Source organism: Hordeum vulgare, chromosome 4H (assembly GCF_904849725.1).
Source record: "Hordeum vulgare subsp. vulgare chromosome 4H, MorexV3_pseudomolecules_assembly, whole genome shotgun sequence".
Taxonomy (NCBI): Eukaryota; Viridiplantae; Streptophyta; class Magnoliopsida; order Poales; family Poaceae; genus Hordeum; species Hordeum vulgare.
Genome location: NC_058521.1, coordinates 186,970,647 through 186,989,572, shown reverse-complemented (window position 1 = coordinate 186,989,572; position 18,926 = coordinate 186,970,647).

Sequence of the window (18,926 nt, the reverse complement as noted above, 5' to 3'; positions counted from 1 at the left end):
ATCGACATGTCTAGTCATAAACCAAAGTGGCAGTACCGCACAAGGACAGGCATACATGACCCAACAAAGCAGGTGTCGGTCATCAGCGAATGTAGACGAGTCGTAGCAAGCTACAAGGACTCCATTACATCGCGTGACATTTCCCCAAAGGGGACAGACACACGCCGGTCAACCAATGTGTCCGGAGTAGTAGCGAACTACCAAGGCTCGTTGGATCGCAAAGGGGCATTTCCTTGTAAGGAGTGCTACTAAAGATCACGACTAGGTAATCGAACCCCATACGTATCAAGCATGACACACGTACGCATGGCATACCAATATGTATAGATACATCGATGGCATCACAACATAACCATAAACATACAAGCTTTATTTAAGAGGCTCGGAAGAGCCACACACATAATATTACACATTAAGGTCTCTCGACCCATAATAGCAGTCATACAATACAAGCCAGCGGAAGAGTTATAAAATGTCTGGGAACAGGCAGTGCAACTAGAAGGCACATGGCCTGACTATACTACAGAGCCGACGTAGGGCCAGAACGTAGCTGGGACACCAGCTACCCGTCGTCGTTGATGTCTACGAAGAACCCTCCATTAGGGTCATTAGCAACCTCTGCAACATTTATTAAGCAAACATGAGTACGAAGGTACTCAGCAAGACTTTAGGAGAACTAACTACTCATGTAAGCTATCAAAAGGTATTGTGGGGTTTCATGCGGGAAGCCAGCATTTGACTCGTGGCTAGACAACTTGCATTTTGAAATTAGTTTTGACAACTTGATTTCTCGCACACGAGTCCACTAACACCACAACAATACACTATCGTGGAATCATTCCATCACCGTACGGAAATGCCGTCCACGACACTCACGCTTATCTTGGCAATTTTATGAGTAGCCATTGAAGTTATCTATGAACAACATATGTCTCCAAGTAGTCCATATCCGCGAACGCGGCTATTCGAATAGATCATAACCCTGCAGGGGTGTACTTCGTCACACACGCTCTCGCCACTTATCGCTATGTGCACGTCATGCACCTCGGCAACCTTCAAGCGGAAGGCCAGCGAGGGAGTCGGCTAGGACCGTTAACCACACTAGTACCTAGTCTAGGTTTATCGCCTATCTGAGAGTAACCCGTACGGAAGTCCGGCCGAGGTTTCCGCCACGGCCTCAAACGATGTGCGCAGGGTTCCCAAGCCCACCATCCGGGTGCCACTTGGTACACCGTGCCACTGCCTACCGCATCATGGCCCACCTCTCAGGTCAGCACCATGCACGGCCTCCAGCATTACTATAAACACCAGAAACTAATTGCAACTCCTGGACCAGGTACTACGCGATTAATAGGCCGAGCGGGGGCATATTTCAGGGCCCAGCATGTGGTAGTATCTAGTCTTGGAATACATACACAGAACTCCGTTCCTAAGGTCGGTCCAATGAAACAACCCGCCATGTACTCCTACACAGCCTTTCACCGGTACCTTTACCAAATCAAGTTCAACACACAACCTTTGCTCACCGAACACATTCCACATTTCTGTTCATCTCCCAGATGACAGACCATACACAACTCTAAGCATAGCATGCATAGCAGGATAAGGCACATCATAGTTCAAGCAACTACCAGGTATACTAGGTTGCAAGGTTCGGCTATTTACTGTGACAAGGTTAAGTCATGCAAAGGAAGTGGGTTCAACTATCGTGGCAAAAGCAGTTGAAGCATTTGATCTAAAATGCAATAAATAGGTGCAGGAGCGAGAATATGGGATTTATCGGGATGATCAAAAGGGTTGCTTGCCTTGTTGCTCAGAGGAGGAACGATATCCGTCAGACGGATATTCGGTGGAATCCGGGGGTGTGGAGCCTACCGAAATGAATGGCAACATTCAATAATAATCATATGCACTCAAAATGATGCATGAGCATGGCATGAGAATGCAAGGTGATAAGTTATTATTTTCAACATGTATTAGGTTTAGAGTTGATTTGAGTCACATTCGGATAGCAATTCAAACGGGGTATTCTCGGATACCGGTTTAATTGATTCGACCTGATGCTCAGATCAACTTGATGTTAACATGCATGAAATGTCACGTTATGATACTGATTTGTAATTAGGACAGTGGTGATCATTGCAATCAGAATGAAATTTCAATATTTTTCCAAATTCCATTTAAAAAGTAATTATGAGAATTGAATTATTCCTTATTCCACATTTTAGGGTTCTGTAACTTTTTCAAACATAGTTGAAAATAGCATAATCAGAATCCTTGTGAGGTTTGACTTGGCCTTGGGCCCACTTGTGAGCGAGTGATTAGGTCACTAAGCTGCTGGGTTAGCTTGCCACATCGACCCCCATCGGAGGGTGGTCGCCGGCGACCAGGCCCGCGGCGGAGGGCTCGCCGGAGGCGACCTAGACGGCGCTGCACAGCACCAAAATGCACGCGGTTTGCATCTACAGCATGCTCGTGAAGTGGCCGATCTGGCAGGACCATCTGGGGAGGCTAGGGTCGCCAGAACAGGCGTCGGCGACGAGCCGGAGCGGCGGCCGAAGCTCGGCCTTCTATGAGGGGCGGTTCTAGGGCACGGGGAGGGCAGCTGGAGGGCTCGACATGCTCCTGGAGGCTCCAGGAGCTCGAATCCTAGCTCGGGCGCGTGGATCGGTCATCACAGCGACGGCAGTGACATGGCCAGCAGCGAGAAGCTCTCGGCCTTGGTGGGGAACTAGGATACGATGCACGGGAGAGCGTGGGGCGAGAGGGAAAACGATGACGAGCTCACGGCGGTTCCGATGGCGCTGAAGAGGGGCTCGGGGATGCGCCGGAGGGAGCGAATCGACGGGAGAGGTCCGGCGGCCGGAGGTGGAAGACGATGGCGTTGGGGGCGATGCAGAGCTCGAGGAAGCTTCGGCTTCTGCAGAGATGACCAGGGCGACGAGGCAGAGCTAATGGCGTGCTCTAGGAGGGAATCCTATGGCCAGGGCACGGGCAGCTCGAGCTCGAGCTCGGCTCTAATGGCGGCAGCAAAGAGGAGGAGGAGATCCGGGAGGAGGAAGAGAACCGAGGCGGGGAATGGATAGGGGAGGCTCTGGGGAGCTTATCCCCGTCGTCGCCAGCGCGAGGCGGCGGCCAGGCAGGCACGCAGGTGCGTGGCCGCGCCGGAGGGGGCGGCGGCCACCTCCTGCTGCCTACTAGCGCGAGGGAGAGGACGAGCCAGGGATGGGCCGGGCCAGGCTTAGGCGACAGGTAAGGTTTTTCCATTTTTTCTGTTTTTGTTTTTCTGGTTTGCTAATTATCGTTTTGCTAATTAATTCAGATCCAAAACAAAAAGTAGAAACTATTTTAGACCTCCTGAAATATTTGTTATAATATCCCCAACCATTTCCAAGCTTTTCAACATTTTTGGAAATTTATAGTTTCTGATTTCAAATTTCAAATTTGAAACCAGTAGCCTTTTTCATTTATTCAAAAAGCTTAAGGTGTCAAGAAAATAGTTTTCTCCAATGCTCATTTACTTTCATGATTTATCAGAAAGTTTGAACATTTCTTGAGGCTATTCTGGGTTCATTGATTTTGAACTAGTTTGAGATTTCCTTTAATTGAAATGGTGGCTAGGGTTTTGAGTTTTTCCTTTGCCACTTTGTTGCTTTTGTTGAAACTTCTTAGATGCAAATGCAAAGAAGACATGAGCACAATGCTATCTTGCTTAAGGGTTAGGGATGTGACACCTAGTTCGCATGTTCGTCTCCAATGAACTCTTCTTCAAAATCCTAATCTGCCATGCATAGCCAATTAAATAACCACTGGAAAGCCAATGAGTACTTTGAATGTACTTGCAAGCAACCAATGTTGCGGAACAAGGCAATAAGAGTGCATGATATAGAACTAATAGACAAATTGCAGAAAGCTAATTTTTAGTGCAGGTTATGATAAATATCTTATGAAGGTATGCATCGTCAGGTAACAGATATCCATATGAACAAGTTACAAATATCAATATAAACCAGGGTTGAACGTCTCATGTTCACCCACCATGCCAAGTCATCTGACTTAACTTGGTGTCACACCATCAACTTTCTCACGCACACACGCCAAGTTTTGAAAATATCAGGACATAGTCTAAGAAGGACCACAGAAAGGGGTTTAAGTCATGGTGAAGCGGCTCCTTGCATGTGTCAACAAAGTCTCTGGGGTCTTCAAAGTCTTCTACTCCAAGCCCTTCGCCAACAAAGCAGTCTACCGTCGCAATTATAACAGGAATAATAAGATCACAACAAAAATAGAGAAAAATAAAGTCTTCCTAAAAATGTCACACCATTTTTGTAAAATAGTTGGGGTCAATATAAGCCTTGTAAAATATTCAAAATTAGGTTTTTAAATAAAACAATGTACAAAACTTCCAGTAAATATTACACAATTGGTAGCATTAAATAGGTGGGGTTTTTAGAAATTTATAAGAGTTGGAATCACTAAATTTGGACCAATATTTGATTCTAGGGAATTTTTCCAAGTTTCTCATAAAATAGAAAAAAAGAAAGCAGCTATTGATACTTGGCCAAATCAGAAGGGAATCCGAGCCGGCTAGAAGAAAAAGCCCATGGGCTGAAGTGGTGCGCGCGTTGGCCGGTGTTTGAAACCGACAAGGGGCCACCATCTGCCAACAAGAGAGAGCGGGTGTGGACGAGAGGGAGCGGGGCCCGCTTGTCATCTCCTTCCTCGCGATAGAGGGGAGGCAACACTCACCGGCGGCGATTCTGGGGGTCGTTCGATTAATTGTTGGCATGGTTGGACTAAGGGCGTCGCCGCACGTCGGATGGTGGTGGATAGGGACGCCGGGGATCCCCTGTTCTCTAGCGACGAGGAGTCCGACGACGAAGCTTTGGGAAGATGAAGCCTCGGTCGCCCTTTGCATGGTTCACCATGATCTCTACCCACGGGCGTCCATGGAAATGGCCAAGATGGCCATGAGAGGCTCGACTCCGAGCCAGGGGAGTGTCATGGGCGCCGTTCATGTCGATAAGAAGAGAGAGACGGAGTTGGGCGAGGCCAAAGGGGCTCGCGCATGTCAGGCCCTTGGTTGGCTGAGCTTGCGACACTCGGCATGCATGAGGGAGAAGATAAGGAGGATGAGCAAGTAGAGGGCCGACTGCGTGTCGTTTCACAAACGTCGAGGGCACCTCGAGGGGCGCAATGGGGGGTTCGAGATGGTCGGGAGGGGTGATTGGGCAACGGCTATAGTTCGGTTGGGCACGGTAGCAAGCTCTAGAGCGCCTTTTTCGCATGCCATGACATTCCCATGGCCTCATGTCCGCGGCCACTTTTGTCTGTGGTGACTAGGGGGAGTAAATAACTAGGGAAAAGGCCTTGGATGCTCTGGGAGCTAATTAGAATAAGAGCAGAGAGGAGAGGAAGGTCAAGACTTGTTGTCCAGGGTATAAATCTGGATTTCTACCCTCCTTCATGATTGAGCCCTGGCCCAAAATTATTACTTAAGGTAGAAGGTGACTTGTAGGGGTTGTGTTAAAAATACGGGGTGAAGAAGAATGGTAGAAGGGGTGAAACTTCAACTTATACCGAATGAGCAGAATGTGTTTGATGTTGATTTGAGCAAGCATACTTTACCTAGTCATTGTGAGACTTACCAAGACTGGATGGTATGTAAAAATAAGGGTGATCACAAGGTTTGAGATCATTTGAGAAAAGTTTACAATGTACCCATGAAAAGCCCTAAAATTGGAGAAAATTAGATTTCTGTAAAACTTGGTGGGAAAGTCTATCCCCTAAAATGCACAACTTGGTGTTGAACAACAGGAATCAGAGACTTTGTCGTCTGTCATGGCGGACGGCAAAGAGGAGCACCCCGGATGGCAAAGGCCTTTGTCGTTTGTCTGCACACGACAAACTACACGACAAACAAAAATCCGATGAAGAGGTTCTTTCCCGTCTGCCTTGCGCCTGCGGACGGCAAAGAAACTTTGTCGTGGGGGGCAGACGACAAAGAACATGGACGGCAGATCTGGGGGCTACGACCGTCAAGTGGTAACAGCAGCCTTTGTCGTCCGCTGGGGCCCACCATGCCTTTGTGGTCTGCCATGCCCCCTTTTCTGTCTACCATGGCCCCACTTTCCGTCTGTCATGGCCCTCTTTGCCATCAGTGGGCGGATGGAAAGATGGCACATAGGCTTGGCCTTGAGGGCCTTTGTCGTCGATGGGTGGAGGGCAAAGAAAACAAAATGCCCCTGTTTATATTATTTTTTATTACATCCAACAATTTTCATAGGAATATATGATATATATATATATATATATATATATATATTTCATAGAAACAATGTTGTTGCCATACTAGTAACCATATTAAAATAAGTTTCGTCCATACAAACATACATATTATGCAAGTTTCATCCATACTAAACCATATATTATAATAGTTTCGTCCATACATACAAAGTTTCATATCCATATATTACAATTGTTTCATCCATACATATTATCCAAAAAAAATATAAGTAAACCAAGCACTCCATCAATCCAAGCTTTTTGTGAAGTGAATGTAATCTGCCAAATGGGAAATAAGAAACTTAGAAGAAGAAGACTAGATGAAGAAGAGAAGTAAGCTAAGTATAGGTCATTTTTGAGTAAATAGGCCATTTTGGAGCTAATTTGCCAGTTTATATTAAATAGGCCATTCTAGAGCTAACTATGCTAATTATAGGCCATTTAATAGCTAAGTTAGGAACAATGGGTCATTTCGTAGCTACGTAAGCTTATTATGTCATTAAGGAGAGAACTTAGCTAAGTATAGGCCATTTTTTTATTAAATAGGCCATTTTGGAACTAATTTAGCTTACTACGTCATCTATGAGGAAACTAAGCTAAGTATATGTCATTTTAGAGCTACTTAGGTAAAAATAGGTAATTTAGCACCTAACTATGCTTATTAAGCCATTTTGGAGCTAACTAAGCTAATTATAGGCCATTTAATACCTAAGTTAGGTACAATAGGTCATTTTGTAGCTATGTAAGCTTATTATGTCATTTAGGAGAGAACTTAGCTAGGAATAGGTCATATTTTACTAAATAGGCCATTTTGGAGCTAATTAAGCTTACTACGTCATCTAGGAGGAAACTAAGCTAAGTATATATCATTTTAGAGCTACTTAGGTAAAAATAGGTCATTTATGAGCTAACTATGCTTATTATGCCATTTTGGAGCAAACTAAGCTAATTATAGGCCATTTAATAGCTAAGTTAGGTACAATAGGTCATTTTGGAGCTAGGTAAGCGTATTATGTCATTTAGGAGAGAACTTAGCTAAGTATAGGTCATTTTTTTATTAAATAGGCCATTTTGGAGCTAATTAAACTTACTACGTCATCTACGATAAAAATAAGCTAACTATATGTCATTTTAGAGCTACTTAGGTAAAAATATGTCATTTAGGAGCTAACTATGCTTATTAAGCCATTATTGAGCTAACTAAGCTAATTATAAGCTATTTAACAGCTAAGTTAGGTACAATAGGTCATTTTGGAGACATGTAAGCTTATTATGTCATTTAGGAGAGAACTTAGCTAAGTATAGGTCATTTTTTATTAAATAAGCAATTTTGGAGGTAATTAAGTTACTACGTCATCTAGGATGAAACTAAGCTAACTATATGTCATTTTAGAGCTACTTAGGTAAAAATAGGTCATTTAGGAGCTAACTATTCTTATTATGCCATTTTGGAGCTAACTAAGCTAATTATGTCATTTAGGAGGAAACTAAGCTAAGTATAGGTCATTCTAGAGCTAACTTGGGTAAAATATGTCTTTTTGGAGCTAAGTTAAGGTAAGTAAACATCATTATGTGGTTGTTAAAAAAAACACTGGAAAAAACATACCATTCTCGTCAGCACGACGGTGAAGCACGGTGGCTCTGCTTGTTTCACCTGGAGAAGGCTGCCCTGGAGAAGGCTCCACTATAGAAGGGTCGTGCGATGCGTTTCGGGAGATATTCTGCACCAAACATCATTTGCAATGTGTCGTTAGCATGATGACACTCAAAAGATCACTCCATTGAAATGAAACTCACCGTCCCCGCCATGTTAAGGTCTCGCAGCATCGGGGGGACGTGGTCGGTCTTCTCGCACATAGACTTTACATTCGGTTTCGACAAGTCAAACTTTTTAGTTATTAATGAAATGAACATTAAAATGCAAGATTTGACAAATATCAAGAAGAAACTTACCACTAAGAGCTTGTACATGGCACTGTTAGACGCATCATTCGGTGTCGTCTCCTCCTCGAACAACACAGCCGTCCTCTCCTCCATCTCCTTCATATCCTTATCCCTCCCCGCCAAAAGTGCCTGCGTTGCCTCTCTCTCTTTCAGAATAGCAGCCTGCAACACAACTCATTGTTAGCACTGTAATCATATTGGTTCGCACACACAACGTAATGCGGAAAGATAGTTGAGTCCATTAAAGTAACCTCGATGGCGAGCTCGACTTGCTGTGGAACAGGTGTTATCTCAGGGCAGGAGCTCATTTGGCGTGCCTTTATCTGCCGGAGAGTGCTAGGAAAACGTATAAGGTTGTCTCCAATGGCGATCGAGCCATGGGGCCTCCCGTTGCCAGCTATCATCACCAGCCCTGGATCAATAGGCCCCTGGCTCGGGTTAAAGTCCTCCACTTTCCTCGCCTTCCCGTGATCTCTATACTTCACGATCTTGTTGTGGGAGGAGATGTTGGTGAAGTTTTCAGGATGATCGAGGTCAGACTCAGAGAATGCCTTGACCTTCTTTTATGAGGCAATATGGGCCTTCGCATAGAGGTCGTACATCCCTGGCACCTCCGTCTTATTGTGACGTGCCTAAAAGAGAGAGATAGGAAAAATGTATTATTAAAGGGCTCAAGCTAGCATTAAGAATGAATTGCATGAGTCATGAGTCAAACCGTATACCCAGTTCTCACCAAACCCGTTTAAGTTGATGCTCCCTTGATGGTGTGGCACACCAACCATTTTGCCACGCTTCTCCTTCGCATTGTTGTGGTTGGCCTCCCACTTTTCGGAGCACCACTGATCCACCAAGTCCTCCCAACAATCCATCTTATCCACACACCATCTCGGGGGCACCTAAGTTAATAAAGAGAAATATGAGCGCTATGCGTAAGAATCAAATCAAGGAAACTAACTACGAGGCCTTAATATAAAATATGTAATTACCTTCATGTAATTCTCCTTCTCCATCTTAGAATCGCGGCACTTCTCCTTGTCCTTCCTAATACGTCGTGAGGCGTAGTTGTCTCGAACAGCCTCCACCCAAGCCTCGTGCCAAAAGTTTTGAAGTAGGCGGCGGCATTCAGTTTCGATAACCTTTGCCACAACCTCCTCGTATCCCTCCTCACACATGTACAAGGTCCGCAAATGAGACAACACTAATTAGTACAATAACTAGCTATTGTTGATTTTTAACTGTGTAAAGGAGAAATTACGGAAAACACTCTGATCACCATGTCGGCCCTCGTGTGGCAGAAAACACAATCGATGTCCACCTCTAGCGGGGCAGGGCACCCAAGTAGTGTTCCTAGGTCATTCCTACCTATCGACCCCGACCGAGCAACGTAACAAACCCCGAGAAGTTTTGCCGGCAAAGCACACCAAGGACGTTGTTGGGTTCGCGGACACCCTTGGCAACAAACCAACCCCTGCAGTATGACAAATTAAAGCCAAAACATTAGATATTTGAGAAAACGTGAAGGCAAAACGTTAAATAAGAGTAAATTAACTTACTTGTCCCCATTTGGCTTAATCAACCACCAATGATCGCGGGTCGCTGGCACGAGCGGGAGCACCATACTACCACGCTGGTAGACGGTGACCCCCTCACCTAGCTCCTCGTCCCTATTAGCATGGCCACTTGGCTCCGGCTGACCCAGATCAGTCCACGTATCCCACTGGGTATCTTGGGACGTACCCTCATCCCTGCTTTGCTCCGGAGTCCCTTGGAACGAAGCCTTTGGGACATGAGTCTCGTGGGTCGAAGGCTCGTCGACCTGAGGCTCGTGAACCAGAGACCATGTAGCCTCCACCTTAGACGGGTCCACCCTAGCAGTCCTATGCTCAAGTGAATCAGCTTGGGGTGGCGGCGAGGAAGGCATGGCATCCACCCTACCTCTCCCACGGCCATGTGTACCTTTAGTAGCACTCGGCTTCGTGGGGAATTAATCTCTTCTCACGGGGGCCGCGAGAGTCGAAGAAGCGGCCACTCCATGTAGAGTAGAGAGCAACGCTCTCCGAAGAGGCGAGGCAGGAGCCGCGGAGTGCTTTCGACCCTTTCCCACAATCTTTCAACACCTGCCATGACAAAGAGTAAATGAAATTAGTACAACAGAAATACTAACATGAGTAATAAAATGTATATAATTTAAGTGTATCATCATCATAAATAGCTTTATGACTAATAAAAATTGAATACCTAACATGAACTAAAAATGTATATATGTATATAATAATAGTTGAATACTTGACATGAACTAATAACAATCTTGATCATCTATATATGCTTCGGGGTCAAGAAATGCATCATGATCATCACTATCAGGAAGAACATGTGGAAAGCCTCCATTATGTAATCGGTCAAGAAGTGATAGGTCATCCGCAGCAGTAACCTCTTCTTCTTCCGGTTCTTCCTGTTCCGGCTCAGGGGTTAAGATGGATTCACTGTCGTCGTCTACTTCAATGTTCTGGGGAGAAGCAGAGCGATTCCTGAAACATTTTTTGGACATACGTGTTCCATTGGAAGAATTCTCCTTCATATGTGTCATCCCAACCTTTTAGATTTGGATTAGTTTGGCAAGCCGACGGTAGATAGAAAACTTGTGTCGCGTGTTGAGCCGTAATATAGACATCGGGAACATCTAAATGGGCGTTTTGGTTAATTTCGACTAGTCCTATATGTTCATGAGTCCTTCTAGTCTCCCTCGGCTCAAACCAATAACACTTGAAAACTACGACGGTGGTGGGTTTTCACCATAGAATAGAAGTTCATAAATTGCTTCAACTCTTCCATAATACTCGGTACCTCCTTCGCCGATAGCAGAGATAGAACAATTTGTAGTATTTCGGTCGGGCATAGATAGCTCTTTGCCAAAGGTACGAAAGTGATACCCATTAATGTTGTATTTGTCAAATGAACGGACCTTATAGTCAAAACCATTAGCAACTTGTCTTAACTCAGTGTTCATAGACTCTGTATCAGCCTACAAGTTTAATATGGAAGAATGGATGCATTAACCGCAAATTAGATTAAGAATTCAAAAGGCCCATTAATGGTAATTAATTACCCTTTGTTTGAACCAAGAGATGAAACCAGGATAGTTGCCTCCATGCTTTCCCAGAAGCTCATACTCTTCGACCGAATCCTTTTCGATGACCGCTCCATCCGAGAATTCAGCGACGTATCGACTATATCAAATATCCGGGAATAAGAGTAGTTCATAGGAATTAGAAGTTGTGGAACAATAATTTACCAAGAACTTACTCGATGTACGGCCGCACTTCTGTTAGGTTGTTGAGGATATACAATGAAATGGTCCCCCATTCTTTGACATCCAATGATTTCCCTTTCGAAGCACCGTCTGGTCGAGCTTCCCTTTGAATAGGTTGAGGTTGGATCAACCTTTTTTAGGATCGACATCATTGTACCGAGGCTTCGGGTTATGCAAATGATGATTTTTGGCTTCGTAGTCTGTTGTCACGAAGTTTGTCGCCTCCTCAGTAATCAATGCCTCGCCCATCGATGCTTCAATTCTACGTTTATTTTTTACATTTAGCTCGAAGCATCTTCTGCATCCTCTCAGTTGAGAAGCACCATCGATTTTGAACGGTCCCCCCCAATCTTCCCTCGGTTTGGAGATGCAAAATCAAATGCTGCATTGGATTAAAGAAGCCCCGTGGAAAGATTCTTTCTAATTTGCACATCAACTCCGCCGCCAACTCTTCCATTTCATCGAGCACGCCAGGCGATAATTCTTTCGCATAAAGAGAATGGAAGAAATAGTTGAGCTCTGCCAGTACTAGCCATTCATCCTCAGGGATAAAGCCACGCAACATCACCGGCATTACCCGCTCAATCCATATGTGACAATCATGACTCTTGAGACCAAATATTTTCAATTTCTCAAGACTCGCTCCCCTCTTTAGATTCGCAGCATACCCATCGAGGAACATCAACCGCATTTTCACCCACAATTAGCTGGCCTTTCAAGATTTAACCATGCCTTTCCTTTCCGTTGTCGCAAGTTTTGCAATGGTCTATTACATAGAGCCTCATGGTCGATTCTAGCCTTAGGATTTTCCTTTGACTTCCCCTCTATGCCGAACAATGTACCAAAAATGGCCTCCGCAATATTCTTTTCAGTGTGCATCACGTCGATGTTGTGTGGGCAAATAAGCCTTTGACGTAAGGCAGATCCCATAAGCATGACTTATGTGTCCAGGCGTGTTTCGTATTATACCCTTTGAAATACCTTGGACAAAAAGGATCAGGGTCGAGAGTGTTTAACTGATCAAGGGTCTGTTGGCCTATCAACGCAGTTGGTGCAGTGTTTTTGAGAACTCTACCTTAGATGAAATTCTTCTTGTCTTTTCTGATCTTATGGTCAGGATCCAGGAACTGTCTATGCATGTCGAAGCAAGAAAACTTGTGACCTGCCTGCAGCCAATGGAACTGAAGAGATGCCTTGCATGTGGTGCACGGGAACCTTCCATGCACACACCAGCCAACGAATAGCGCATACGCCCGATACTCATGTGTCGAGTACATGCACCACACATGCATTTTGAAGTTTTTTGGTAGCGGTGTCGTATGTCTCGATCCCATTATCCCAGGCTTCTTGCAATTCATCCTTAAGTTGTTGCATGTACACATTCATATTCTTCCCCGGATAGTTGGGCCCTGGAATTATCAACATTTGGACAATCTTGTTTCTTTTCATAATCTCTTCGGGGGAGATTAAGTGGAGTGAAAAATACAGGCCAACAACAGTATTGTGTTGTCGTCATACCATACACATTGAACCCATCCGTGCTGATGGCAACTCGAGGATGCCTTGGATCTGCCGATTTACCCTTATGTAATGCATCGAAGTGCTTCCACGCAAAAGCATCTGAAGTGTGTACCAACGTCTTGTTCCCATCCGCATCTAGTTATGTTCTTTTGCCCAATTTGTGCCATATCATCTGTCTAGCCGTCTCATCGACCATGAAAATACATTGAAGTATTGGTACGATTGGCACATGTGGAAGAACATTAATGGGGATTTTGGTCTGAATTTGCTCGCCCATACCGTTGTCTACCACAATATACCTGAAAAAAATTGCAAATGGGGCAATCGTTCAAGGCCGCATACTCAAGCCTAAATAAGGCACATCCATTCTCACAGGCATGTATCTTCTCAAATGGCATCTTAAGTAAATGGAGGATTTTCTCTGACTCGTACAGGTTCATAGGCAGTACATGGCCTTTGAGTAGAAAGCGTCCAAGTATCATCATCATTGCGTTGTAGCATTCTCTGCCTAGGTTTAATTGAGCCTTCAGAGCCATTACTTGTGCGATGCCATCCAGCTGACAAAGCTCACTGTGCTCGTGGAGAGGACATTTTGACGACTCCAACATTTCATAGAAGGCCTTTGCAGATTTCTCCATCCCATCGTCTGAATCCCGAGCATCATCAAAGTCTTGCACCATGTCTTCGATCACGGTACATGCTCGTCGGTGCGATCACGAACCACCTCAGCTCTGGCACGTTGGCCAGACTCACCCTGAAAAGCCCACACCGTATAATTAGGCGTAAAACCCCACTTCTGTAGGTGTTTACCCATTTCAAACTCTGTCAGTTTTTTCCAGTTGTCGCAGTTGGGATAGGGGCACCATGTTTTTTGCTGGCCATTTGCAAATGCGGCTCTCACAAACCCCCTGGTTTTTGTTAACCATTCATTGGTCATGTCTTTCTAACTAGGGTGACCAGTGTACATCCAAGCACGATCACTCATCTTGCCTAGCTACCTATGGGCACACAAGAAATATATATATAATTCATGATCTATATTCATCCGCTAATCAAGTTTGTCGGTTTTATTACATCCATGCAACCTACACGCTAATAGGTAAAGATAGGTCCGAATCCCACCCGAGTATGTGTGGATTGGGTTCGTTTTCCCACGCTCTGCTCCGGATCCAGTGCAAAGTTTCGGCAGCACCTCCCCGTTGTTCTCCTGATACACGTATCGGCAATAAACACAGAGGATGTGTATCCGGAGAACAATAGGGAGGGACTGATGAAATTATGCATCGGTTCTGGAACAAAGCATATGGGAAAACCAACCCAATCTACACATACGCGGGGTGTCCATGGACATCTTTGGAAAATTCGGAAGAATCACGGTTATAAATATATGCAAATGCATGCATATTTATAACTATAACCCTTTCGAATGGGAGACGCATACTGGTCATGCATACTGATATACTAATTTACCTATATCTAGAAAGTTTCATCCGAACACCGACCAGTGACGTGAGATGTCATTTGTATTCACTCAAAAATGCAGGGTCGGAGCTCGTCGAACGCACGGGGAGGTCTTCAAACAATAGACCTCGCAACGGCTGCCTTGCGGATCAAGGGAGATGAAATAGCAGAAAGCCTATAATTTATACCGAGTGAAAAAAAATTAGGACATCACATCACATAAAGCATATTGACAGTCACATAAATTTAGGACATCACATCACATCACAAGACATAAAGTAAAAAATCGTATTGCTAATGACATCTTCTCCTCCTCCTCTTCTTCTTCCTCGTCTTCTTCTTCTTCTTCTTCTTCCCTTCTCTTCCTCTTCTTCTTCTTCTTCTTCTTATACTTCTGCTTCTTACTCTTCTTCTTATTTTTCTTCTGTTCTTCTACTTCTTCTTCTTCTTCTTCTTTCGTTCTCCTATTCTTCTTTTTTTTTCTTATTTTTCTTCTTTTTCTTCTTCTTCCTTCTTTTCCTTTTTCCTCTTCTTTCTTCTCCTCTTCTTCTTCTTCTTCTTCTTCTACTCCTCCTCCTCCTCTCCTATTCTACTCTACTCTTTCTTTCTTCTTATTCTTTATCTTCTACTTCTACTTTATCTTCTTCTTCTTCATTATCCTCCTCTTCTTCCTCTTCTTTTTCTTCTTCTCCTTCATCTTCTTCTTCCTCCTTCTACTTATTCTTCTTTTGTTCTTCCTAGCACTAAACTAATCTAGCACTAACCTAATCTAATCTAACACTAAACCTAGCACTAAACTACATACATAATCTAATCTAACAATTAAACAGAAAAAAAGAAGAAAAAAATCAGAAACAAGCTCACCGGAGGGCGCTGTGGTGTCGGGGTGGCAGGGTGTGAAGGAGGGCGTCTGGGTGCCAGGGAGGGGGTCGTCGGTGATGGGCAGGGGGGCACACGGGGAGGGGGTAACCGGCATGGGGGAGGTGTGGTAGCCGGTGGGGCTGGTGCGGCGGTCGAGAGGGAGCAGTTGGGAGGGGGCGGCGCATGGGAGGGGGTCGCCGGTGCTGGGTAGGGGGATGCACAGGGAGGGGGTCGCTAGTGTGAGGGAGGTGCGGCAGCCGGTGGGGCTGGGGCGACAGGTGGGAGGGGGGCCGCGGTGCGGGTGGGCGTGGGTAAGAGAGAAGGGGTGGAGTGGGTGAGTGGGCGCATGGGTGAGTGTCGGCCGTTAGGTGTCGGGCTCTTATGTCCCAGCCCTTTGCCATCTGGGGGCGGACGACAAAGAGATGGGCATGGGGGTGGAAACGGACATTATGTCCCAGCTCTTTGTCGTCATATGGCAAAGAGCTGGCACCTCTTTGCCGTCTTCTTTGAGGCTCTTTGCCGTCTGCCAGCTGAAGGAAAATATACCATCAACCATCCCTTTGTTGTTTGTTTGTTGTAAGCTGACGGCAAAGAACTTCTTTGTCGTCCGCCAGGAGACGGCAAAGATGAGGCAGATGGCAAATTCACTGTTTCCAGTAGTGTAGCATCCTTATTTGGGGCTAGATCACTCCTCTAAACTTTGAGATCAATTGGATAAACTTGGCAATGTAAAGTTTCTCAAATTAGGTTCTGGACACAAAGGGGTTTGGATTATTTTGGTGAACCAAATCAACTTGGATTAAGATGAAACTTGGCACGGTTGTAACATATAGCATGTATGACTTGCTAGATTTTTCCTGGAATTTATTGAGAATATTTCATATGGAAATATTTAAAATCCTTGAAAGAGGTAGAAAGAGTTTTTAGGGTTTTTGTCCAATATTTTGAACATGACCATCTGTTGAAATTCTTTTATATGGAAAATATATCTCCACTGAGTTTCCCTAAATTTTCTCAAATATTTTTGAAACAAGAAAGTAATTATCCATGACAAAAGACCATTTCTGGCATGAGAAAAGGTGCTTAACTAAAATAAGAAAAATAACTTTTAAAATAATTATTTTGTGGTTTTGGTAAGTCTTTTTGATAATAGGATCCAAATAAAATCTTTGGGGTAAAACATCTCTCATAAATTGAGAACTTGTAGTAGAAATCTCAACTAAGGGGGTTTTAAAAGCTTAAAGTAAATAAATGCCTTTTGGTTCAAACAATATTTTATAAAAAAATATATGGTCCAATACACATGGCATGATCATTGGACTAAGGTTTGGAGTCAAGGACGTGAGTACTTGAGAGAATAATATTTTTTGTGATCTAAAACACAATCAATCACACAAGCAAGTAGGAACGAGATCAAACATCACAAGCACACAAAAAGTTTTAAATGGTTCAAAATTTTGTAGAAACATATTGTGGAAAAGTGGTACAAACACAACGTGTGATAATATACACATATCTACTCAAATCATCAATGAAGGTGAGAAAGTAACGATATCCACCGCACGCCTCAACACTCATTGGACCGCACACATCAGTATGTATGATCTCCAAGAAGTCACTTGCCCGTTCCATTGTACCGGAAAATGGGGTTTTAGTCATCTTGCCCATGAGGCATGGTTCGCATGTGTCAAGTGATTCAAATTCAAGTGACTCCAAAAGTCCATCAGCACGGCGCTTCTTCATGCATTTTACACCAATATGATGTAAGCGGCAGTGCCAGAAGAAAGTGGTAATATCATTATTAACTCTACATATTTTGGCGTCAATGTTATAAATATGTGTACATCACTATCGAGATTTAACAAAGATAAACCATTCACATTGGGTGCATGACCATAAAAGATATTAGTCATATAAATAGAACAACAATTATTCTGTGATTTGAATGAGTAACCGTCTCGCATTAAACAAGATCCAGATATAATGTTCATGCTCAACACAGGCACCAAATAACAATTATTTAGGTTCATCACTAATCCTGATGGTAATCCAAGAGCGAGCGTGCCTACGGCGATCACATCATCCTTGGAACCATTTCCCACCTACATTATAACTTCGTCCTTTGTCGGCCTCCGTTTATTCCATAGTTCCTATTTCGAGTTAAAATATGAGCAACCGAATAGGTATCAAATACCAAGCACTACTATGAGAGCTAGTAATGTACACATAAATAACATGTATATCATATATACCTTTGTTGATGTTGCCACCCTTCTTATCGGCTTGAGGCAATTCCGCTTCCTATGGCAAGTTGCCTTGCAATAAAAGCACTCAGTCTCACGATTGGGTCCAGCCTTATATTTCTTCACGGGAGTGGTATCTGCTTTGCCGTTCTTCTTGAAGTTACCCTTCTTTCCCTTGCCTTTGTTGAAACTAGTTTTTTTATTTACCAACAACAATTGATGCTCCTTCTTGATTTCTACTTCTGCGACTTCCAGCATTGTGAATAGCTTGGCGATGGACTTGGTCATCCCTTGCATATTACAGTTCATCATGAAGCTCTTGTATCTAGGTGGCAATGACTGAACAACACTGTTAGTGACCGTATCAGGCAAAACCTCAACTCCCAGCTGAGTCAAACAGTTGTAGTACCCAAACATTCTGAGTATGTGCTCAATGACAGAACTTTTCTCCTCCATCATGCAGGCAAAAGATTTATTGGAGGTCTCATTCCTCTCGATCCGGGGTATTTTATTGAAGAACCAAGTTCAACTCCTAGAACATCTCCTATGCTCCATGACGTTCAAAATGTCGTATAAGTCCTAATTCTAAGCCATATAACATGGCACACTGAACTATAGAGTACTCATCAGCACACGCGTGCCACACATTCACAACGTCCACAGACAACATTGGAGGGGGTGACGCACCAAGTGGCGCATCAAGGACATAATCATTTTGCAAAGCCGTGAGGATAGTTCTCCAATTACGGACCCAGTCCGCAAAGTTACTTCCAACATCTTTCAGCTTAGCTTTCTCTAGGAACACATTAAAATTCAGGGGAGCTACTACGCGAGCCATTGATCTACAACATAATTTGCAAAGACAACTTAGACTATTGTTCACGATAATGAGTTGAATTAATCATATTACTTAAGAACTCCCACTGAAATAAACATCCCTCTGGTTGTCCGAGTGTAACATGATCCAAATCCACCAACTCAAGTTCGGTCATCACGTGAGATGAGGTGGTTTCAATGGTGAACATCCCCATGTTGATCATATCTACTATATGACTCATGTTCGACCTTTGAGTCTCTTGTGTTCTGAGTCCATGTATGTACATGCTAGGCTCATCAAGTTTAACCCAAGTGTATTGCATGTGCAAAACTGGCTTACGCCTGTTGTCTGCGAATGTAGAGTCCATCACACCCGATAATCACGTGGTGCTTCGAAACAACGAACCTTCGCAATGGTGCACACTTTGGGAGAACACAATTTTATCTTGAAATTGTAGTGAGGAGTCATCTTATAATGCAACCGT